Genomic DNA, 8,305 nt, shown 5'->3' with positions numbered 1-8,305 from the left:
ATCCATCTATCTATCCATCTATCCATCTATCCATCTATCTATCCAATCTATCCAATCTATCCATCTATCCAATCTATCCATCTATCCAATCTATCCATCTATCCAATCTATCCATCTATCCAATCTATCCATCTATCCAATCTATCCATCTATCCAATCTATCCATCTATCCAATCTATCCATCTATCCAATCTATCCATCTATCCAATCTATCCATCTATCCAATCTATCCAATCCATCCAATCCATCCAATCCATCCATCCAATCCATCCATCCAATCCATCCATCCAATCCATCCATCCAATCCATCTATCTATCTATCTATCTATCCATCCATCCATCCATCCATCCATCCATCCATCTATCTAATCTATCCTATCTATCCTATCAATCCAATCTATCCAATCTATCCAATCCATCCATCCATCCATCTATCTATCCATCTATCCATCTATCCATCTATCTATCCATATCCATCTATCTATCTATCTATCTATCCATCCATCCATCCATCCATCCATCCATCCATCCATCCATCCATCCATCCATCCATCCATCCATCCATCCATCCATCCATCCATCCATCCATCCATCCATCCATCCATCCATCCATCCATCCATCCATCCATCCATCCATCCATCCATCCATCCATCCATCCATCCATCCATCCATCCATCCATCCATCCATCCATCCATCCATCCATCCATCCATCCATCCATCCATCCATCCATCCATCCATCCATCCATCCATCCATCCATCCATCCATCATCTATCTCTATCTATCTATCTATCTATCTATCTATCTATCTATCTATCTATCTATCTATCTCTCTATCTATTTCTCTATCTCTCTATCTATCTATCATTCTGTCTGTCTGTCTGTCGGTCCGTCTGTCCATCCATCTAATCTGACCTGCAGTACCAAATCTGTTACCCTGGACAAGGGGGCCTCTAGCTTTGCCCTGCCTGCATATTTAACAGAAAGCCAGTTCTACAATGGGTCTCTCTCTCTCTCCCTCTCCCTCTGTCTGTCTCCAAGGGGAGCATCCCAGCTAACAACAGCTTTGCTGTCTCTCCCCCGCTGACCCCTCAACCACACAAGGCCAAGAACACCCCACCCAACCCCTGGGATCTATTATCTCTTGCTCCAGATCGCAGAGACTAGATCTAATGGGTGGAAATTACAAGGGAGTCAATGCTGGCTAAATATCAGGAGAAACTTCCTAACGGTAAGAGTGGTTGAGCAGTGGAACAGTCTGCCTCGGGAGGTGGTGGACGCTCCTTCACTGGACGTTTTCAAGCGCAGGCTGGACGACCATCTTTCGGGTATGTTGTAGGGCTGTCTTTCAGTTTGGTGTAGTGGTTAAGTGCACGGACTCTAATCTGGGAGAGCCGGGTTTGATTCCCCACTCCTCCACTTGCACCTGGTTGGATGACTATGGGTAAGCCGTAGTTCTGATAAGAGCTGTTCTCTCAAGAGCAGTCCTTGAAAGAGCTCTCTCAGCCCGGCCTACCTCACAGGGTGCCTGTTGTGGGGAGGGGGAGGGAAAGGAGTTTGTAAACTGCTCTGAGACACCTTTAGGTAGTGAAGGGCGGGGTATAAATCCAGTCTCTTTTTCTTTTAGAAGGCAATTTCATGTGTTCATGTGTGCCCATATGTAGCCCAGTCCAAAGCACTAAGACCTCTCCGAGGAATGCAACACATCATTGCGGGGGGGGGGGTAAGTTGAGAGGAAGAAGCTGATTCATTTGACTAATACAAACACACTGACAAACAGCCAACGGCGGGGAAAGATGTGAGTAGAGAGCCTCCAGGGATGATCAGAGAATATTAAAAATACAATCCCCAGGTTTTGTTGGCTGTTGTAATAAAGCAGAAGAGGGAGGGGATTGGCTTGCAGAAGCCCTCCAGGAAGAAGAAAAACGAAGCAGCGGGTCCTGGGGGGCTTAAATGCATTTTGTTTTTGTCGGGGAGAGGGAGCAGTTCTTCCCAAGAGTTAGAACTGGAGGAAGCAACTATCCAGCCCCCCCTCCCCGAATTCAGCACCATCTCTCCCCATTCTAGTGGGGGGGGGCCTAGAACCCAGAAAGCCCCCTCTGCCTGGCCCCGTGCTTCAGGTGTGCTGTAACAGCAAGCAAGCGACTCCTTCCCTGGTGGGCCTCCTGCACCCTGACAAGGAATTCCCACCGCAAGAACGGCTGGAAACACCCACTCCAGGCAACCGAACATCTGGCTTACTCCTCCGTGTGTGTGTGTGTGGGGGTCTGAGGGCAGGTCCATGGCAACTCTGCTCAGCTGTGCAGGTGACTCTCAAGCTAACTGACTCAGCGGAAGGAATTCTCCTTAAGAACATAAGAGAACATAAGAGAAGCCAATGTTGGATCAGGCCAATGGCCCATCCAGTCCAACATTCTGTGTCACACGGTGGCCAGAAACGCCAGGGGCCATCAGGAGGTCCACCAGTGGGGCCAGGACACTAGAAGCCCCTCCCACTTTTGCCCCCCCCCCAGCACCAAGAAGACAGAGCATTCCTTGCCCCAGACATAAGAACATAAGAGAAGCCAGTGTTGGATCAGGCCAATGGCCCATCCAGTCCAACACTCTGTGTCACACGGTGGCCACAAATACCAGGTGCCATCAGGAGGTCCAGCAGTGGGGCCAGGCCTTGTTTCATAGTCCCAAAGATTGTTACCCAAATCCCTGTGCCTCGCAAGAGAAAAAGAAGCCAGGCGGGCCAAGGGAACCACCTTTTATTTGTGATCTGGATGAACATTCAGAACTGCCTGGATCCAGAAGTCATGGTGCCGCTCTCCAAGGTCCCTGGCAAAGAGAGGTCTTTCCCGTCCATCTTTTAACAGGCGGTGTACAGGACTGAAACGGGGCCACATAAAGCCTGTCCTTTGAAAAGCGGGACGTGGGTTTCCAAGTGGCACGGAACGTATCGCCAGGCCGCAGGAAGGGTTCTGGGTGACTCAGCGCTTTGCCTCCTGCCTTTCAAGCGCTCCTGGGGGCCGAACGGCCTCCACTCTCTCCTCACTCCATCGCTCATAAGGCTGATTTGGTTGCTAAGATCTGCAAGAGAGTCTTAGCAACCACTTAGCTCACAGACTACAGAGGAGAGACACCGAGACAATATCTTTTGTATTTAATCCAGCGAGTCGTGGAAAGGCAGGAGGCAAAAAGGGGGCGGATCTGTCGGGAGGAGGCTGTCCCGCTGGGAACCGGATGGCAGGCTGTGAGGTGGGCGGCTGAGTTCCTTTCCTCTCATTCTCAACAGGTAGAAAGACCACTAAGAACATAAGAATAATAAGAGCAGCCTTGCTGGATCAGACCAGTGAGGGTCCCTCTACTCCAGCCTCCTGTCTCTTACAGGGGCCAACCGAGGCCTTCATAAGAACATCAGAAGAGCCCCGCTGGATCTGACCAGTGATCCATCCAGTCCAGCCTCCTGTCTCTCACAGGGGCCAATCAGTTCCTCTGGAGGGCCAACCACAGGACATAGAGGCCGAGACATTCATAAGAACATCAGAAGAGCCCTGCTGGATCCAACCAGTGGTCCATCTATTCCAGCATCCTGTGGCCAACCAGTTCCTCTGGAGGACAAGCAATGGGGCATAAAAGCTGAAGTCTTCATAGTAACATCAGAAGAGCCCTGCTGGATCAGACTCACTGTCCATCTAGTCCAGCATCCTGTCTCACACAGTGGCTGACCAGTTCCTCTGGAGGGCCCACAGACAGGGCACAGAGGCCGAGTCCTTCATAAAAACATAAGAAGAGCCCTGCTGGATCAGACCAATGGACCATCTAGGCCAGCATCCTGTGGCCAACCAGTTCCTCTGAAGGATAAACAATGGGGCATAAAAGCTGAAGTCTTCATAATAACATCAGAAGACCCCTGCTGGATCAGACCTGTGGGGGTCCATCTAGTTCATAAGAGCAGCCTTGCTGGATCCAACCTGTGAGGGTCCCTCTAGTCCAGCCTCCTGTCTCACAGAGAGGTCAACGAGGTCCTCTGGAAGGCCAACCACAGGGCAGAGAGGTTGAGGCCTTCATATCTGGGCTGGCTGGGAGAGCCTCCCCTCGCTCACACACCCTCCCATCTGAACCACTGGAAAGGGGTGCCTTCTTCCACCTGCACCTGACCCTGGAGCAATGTTCCCTCTAAGCTGTGGGGTCCTGTGAGCAAAAATTCTACTTTGTGAGCTACGGACATTAAAGTTGTGAGCGAGCGATTTGGCTGCTACATAAATTAGTTTGCTCTAGAGCCATCCTTCCCGAGCTAAGACAAAAATGTGTGAGCCGGAGGCTAAAAAACTGTGAGCCAGCTCACACTAACTCAGCTTAGAGGGAACACTGCCCTGGAGAGCTGTCAAGAGGGACCGTGGCTCAGTGGTAGAGCAACTGCTTGGCATGCAGAAGGTCCCGGGTTGAATCCCTGGTGGCATCTCCAGTTAAAAAGGACCAGGCAGGAGGTGATGGGGAAGACCTCCACCTGAGACCCTGGAGAGCTGTCAAGAGGGACCGTGGCTCAGTGGTAGAGCAACTGCTTGGCATGCAGAAGGTCCCGGGTTGAATCCCTGGTGGCATCTCCAGTTAAAAAGGACCAGGCAGGAGGTGATGGGGAAGACCTCCACCTGAGACCCTGGAGAGCTGTCAAGAGGGACCGTGGCTCAGTGGTAGAGCAACTGCTTGGCATGCAGAAGGTCCCGGGTTGAATCCCTGGTGGCATCTCCAGTTAAAAAGGACCAGGCAGGAGGTGATGGGGAAGACCTCCACCTGAGACCCTGGAGAGCTGTCAAGAGGGACCGTGGCTCAGTGGTAGAGCAACTGCTTGGCATGCAGAAGGTCCCGGGTTCAAGCCCCAGCATCCCCAGTGAAAGGAATCGAGGTAAGTGATGTGAAAGACCCCTGTCTGCCTGAGACCCTGAAGAGCCGCTGCCAGTCTGAGCAGACAGTGCTGACCTCGATGGACCAAAGGTCTGACTCAGCATAAGGCAACTACACATATACGCGTGTAACAGCTGCCTGATGCCCTTTTCAGGGCCCAGTGTTGCAGGAGCCCCCTTCCTCTCTTTTGTGTAACATGAGGATTGTAAGGAGTACTGGGTGGCTGGGAAGGGAAACAAAAGAGTTTGATTGATAAAGAAATAAGGTCTGTTCTTGTCTCCGCGTCAGGGAGGGTTCTTCTCACGCCGGCCGCTTCCTTCAGCAAGAAGGACCTTGTGCTTGACTCCTTGAAACCGGGGCCCTGCCTCCTCCTCTGCTCGGTGCCCGCCCCTGGAGGGAGGCAGGTGCCCACTCTCCCACTTGCCCCAGGCCCCCTCTGCTGACCCACAGGGGCCAGCCCCTTGAGCTGCCTTCCCCTATCACCCCCTCCCTCTCTCTGCAGCACAGGAGCCAAAACCAAGGGGACGGAGGTGGCCGCTCGCACTTTGCTTCTCAGGTGGAAGTTATGGTGTGAATATGCTGGCAACCGAGGGCGAAGACCTATCAGATCACCACCTCCTGGACAGACTGTGAAGTGTGCAGAGGAGGGCCAAGGGGGGTGGGTGGGTCGGGGCCTCCCCAGGCCTTGCTAATCGCCATGATTTCTGGAGGAAAGATCAAAAAGAAGACACAGGAGCCTGCAGACGGAAGGAACGGTGCACAGCCAAGTGGCCTGCCCACAGACACCGGGGGGGGGGGGAGACGGGGACGGACAGAGGCTGAGACCTCACCCCACTGGAAGAGGCAGGTGAACAGTGGCCTGCCCGGTAGCGTTTCTTAGAGCAGGAGGGGCTGTCTGCTGACCAGGAGCTCCATAGATAAGGAGCAGGTGAGGAAAAGGAAGGGAGGTGTGACATGGCAGCCGTCACCTTTGGCCCAGGGAAGAGATTTGTGAACATAAGAGAAGCCAATGTTGGATCAGCCAGTGGCCCATCCAGTCCAACACTCTGGCCAAAAACACCAGGGGCCATCAGGAAGTCCAGCAGTGGGGCCAGAGGACACTAGAAGTCCCTCCCACTGTTGCCCCCCCCCCCGAACACCAATGAATACAGAGCATCACTTGCCCCAGACCGAGAGTTCCTATCTATACCTTGTGGCTAACAGCCACTGATGGACCTCAGCTTCATATAAGAACATAAGAGAAGCCAGTGTTGGATCAGGCCAATGGCCCATCTAGTCCAACACTGTGTCACACAGTGGCCAAAAATACCAGGTGCCCTCAGGAGGTCCAGCAGGGGGGCCAGGACACCAGAAGCCCTCCCACTGTCACCTTCCCCCCCCCAAGCACCAAGAATACAGAGCATCCCTTGCCCCAGACCGAGAGTTCCTACCTATGTTGTTGTTCAGTCGCACAGTCGAGTCCGACTCTTCGCGACCCCATGGACAAGATCTCGCCAGGCCCTCCTGTTTTCCGCTGTCCTCTGAAGAACCTATACCTGGTGACTAATAGCCATGGATGGACTTCTGCTCCATATGCCTATCTAATTTCCTCTTGAAGCTGTCCATGCTTGTAGCTGCCGCCACCTCCTGTGGCAGTACCGGAACATTCACACAGAAAACCTCTGGAGCAAAAAGCCAGGTCCCTCCTCCTGGCTGCAGGGCTCAGTGCTGCAATGGAGCCCAGCGTGGGGCTGGCGGCGGGAAGACCCTCTGAGCAGCAACCCCCCCCCAGGAGGAGACAGCCAAGGATGGCCTCTCCAGAGCCAACACCAGGCCAACCCAGAGCCCCGCAAGATCCCATATGTGGGGCAGAGCCGGGGCGGGAAGGCGGTTTCTGCCACGCCATTCCACTCCCTGCCAGATCCCCATTCGGAGACGAATGCCCTGCCCGACCCAAGTGCACGGCTCAGTGTGGACCCCCCCCTCCAATACAAGCCACTGAAAGCGAAGGTCAGGGTAATGCCCCTGATCTTGGCAGACGACTGCTGTAGCTGAGGGTTGCAGCAGGCTTGTTGTACGAGCCTCAACCAGGAAAAGCCTGGCCTGGCAAATGGCACCCCTAACGGGGGCACCGTGGCAGAAGAGCAAAGAGGCGAAGCAGGCACGAAGGGAGCCAGGGGCTTCCAAAGAGCCTCCTCCAAAGTTCCTACAAACACATCCCCCAAAGAAAGGGTCTTCTCCGTCCCCTCCACACACAAGCCAGTCCTCCCCCACCTCCTACGAACAGGAACGTCTCTGTGTTGACTTCATTATAGTCCAGCTTCCTCCCTGAGACTCAGGGCTTGTGTGGAGCCAGGTGGCCTGCATCTTTGCCTAGGGCTCGGAGAAGAGCCGGCAGGACTCCCCAAACTGGCACCGCCTGCGTCCTCGCGTTCGTTCACATTCTCCCACCACACAGACATGCCACACAACAACAAAGCGGAGGCCTTGCAGGATACAAGCAGGGAGACCCAGGGAGGTGGGGGGACCTTCTGAAGCAGGGGTAGTCAGCCAGGAGCAGCCAAGAGCGACTCGTTGACTGTCCTCGGCTGTGCGGCCTGCCAGCCGTGCATCACGGTCGGTCTACACGTGGTTGCCGGCACCATGCCAACCACGAGCCCTGCGAGGGGCGCACGGCAGCAAAGCCTGACACCAGCAGGGCAAAGGGGGAGGGGAGGGAGCCAGTGGCCCTGCCAGGGGAGCACACAGGGTGCGCGCTTGGTGGCCTGCTTCCAGGACCCTGGACAGCTCTCCGGTTCTCAGAGGCGCCATTGGTAGAGCTGCCGAGTCCCAGAGAGAGCCAGCGAGCAGGGAGCTGTCCAGCATTGCAGGGCCAAGAGTCCGCCAACCCCAGCACCAGTGCTCCCTCTAAGCCATGGAGTCTTGCGAACAGAAATAATTCTACCTCGTGAGCTACTGGCATGAAAGTTGAGAGTCAGCAATTTGGCTACTGCCTAAATTGGTTTGCTCTGGAGCCCTCCTTCCTGAGCTCAGACAAAAAAATGTGTGAGCCGGAGGCTAAAGAACTGTGAGCTACCTCACAGTAACTCTGCTTAAGAAGAAGAAGAAGAGATTGGATTTATACCCCACCCTTCACTACCCAAAGGAGTCCCAGAGCGGCTTACAGACTCCTTTCCCTTCCCCTCCCCACAACAGACAACACCCTGTGAGGCAGGCGGGGCTGCTGAGAGAGCTCTGACACAAACTGCTCTTTTTCAAGGACAGCTGTGCCAGAGCTTGTGATTGACCCAAGGTCATCCAACAGCTGCAAGTGGAGGAGTGGGGAATCAAACCCGGTTCTCCCAGATTAGAGTCCGCACACTTCACCACCACACCAAACTGGCTTAGAGGGAACACTGCCCAGCACCTGCCAAAAGCCAACCCTGCGGGACCCCC

The 8,305-nt window shown here is 54.0% G+C and overlaps 1 protein-coding gene across 1 annotated transcript in view; it reads right to left on the bottom strand.

Moving 5' to 3' along the window:
- The window catches only part of SHANK3 (SH3 and multiple ankyrin repeat domains 3), a 368,789-nt gene that overhangs the window by 227,309 nt on the left and 133,175 nt on the right, over window positions 1–8,305 (bottom strand). The window lies entirely within an intron of this gene.

The sequence above is a fragment of the Gekko japonicus genome, unplaced genomic scaffold, assembly GCF_001447785.1.
Source record: "Gekko japonicus isolate JY-2015 unplaced genomic scaffold, Gekko_japonicus_V1.1 scaffold1201, whole genome shotgun sequence".
Classification (NCBI taxonomy): Eukaryota; Metazoa; Chordata; class Lepidosauria; order Squamata; family Gekkonidae; genus Gekko; species Gekko japonicus.
Note: the sequence above shows the minus strand (reverse complement) of the source record. Positions and strands in the feature narration are given on the sequence as shown.